Below are 1,001 nucleotides of genomic sequence, written 5' to 3' on the forward strand. Positions count from 1 at the left end.
GGAGGATGGGGAGATGGGGGAGGATGGGGAGATGGGGGAGGATGGGGGAGGATGGGGAGATGGGGGAGGATGGGGAGGTGGGGGAGGATGGGGAGATGGAGAAAGAGAAGAAACTGAACAGTAAAGGGAGAGGAAGACCCACATGGCATTTTGTCCTTACTTTAAGAAGTTCTTTCCTATTTGATCCTCAATCAATCTGGCCAGGGCAGCAGACCATGAGTCAACAAACGCGTACAGATGAGAGCCCTGAGGTCCAGGAGGTCAGGACCTTCCTCTGGCTCCCCGGCCGGGAGCTGCAGCCAGAAACCAGCAACCTGGTTTTCTGATGGTGCTTTAAGTTTTGCTTTCTGTTCAGCGGGTCCCACAAAAGGCACTTACGGCACCGCATAGGCCTTCCCGGGGGCGGATGCCCAAGATGATGGATGGAGGGGTTGAGCGCAGATCAGAGCCAGGCTGAGGGCCCTGCGTGGGTCTCCCACTGGACAAGCTGCCCCTGAGTTGTCACATAAGGGAAATCCTGCCTCCAACCCCGAGCCAAACGTGGTTTGGGTTTTTCAGTTTCCTTCTCTTGCCTAACTCGGGCCAGAGCTCAAGTTCCAATCAGATGTGAAGGCTTAGTTTCAAGGCGACTGGAATTTCCTTCCCGGGTGGCGAGCTGATCCCAGGAGGCCCTTGGGTGCCCCGCTGGCCACGGCAGCAACTAGATCTGCACGGATGCTGGCTGAGACCACACTGAGCCCGTGACCCAGAGGAATATTGGTGCAGGCTAATCGCTAACTTACCAGCAGTATCTGCTCTTTCTTTTTCATGCTTGAAGGAAGAGGTGTTTTGAGTTCCCTGTCTCTTATCTCTCCTCCACTGCTTGGAAATACACAGAGGGAGCCTTCTACCTGTGGGTAGTTTGCAAGGCGTACACCCTCTGGGGTTGTTTTACTCCCTGCATTTAGAAATGTAGGAAGTAGTTCTTTCGTAAATGAACTTGAAGACATAAACACTGAGTC

Source organism: Aethalodelphis obliquidens, unplaced genomic scaffold (genome assembly GCF_003676395.1).
Source record: "Aethalodelphis obliquidens isolate GAN/ISIS:26980383/991018 unplaced genomic scaffold, ASM367639v1 scaffold15, whole genome shotgun sequence".
NCBI classification, from domain to species: domain Eukaryota; kingdom Metazoa; phylum Chordata; class Mammalia; order Artiodactyla; family Delphinidae; genus Aethalodelphis; species Aethalodelphis obliquidens.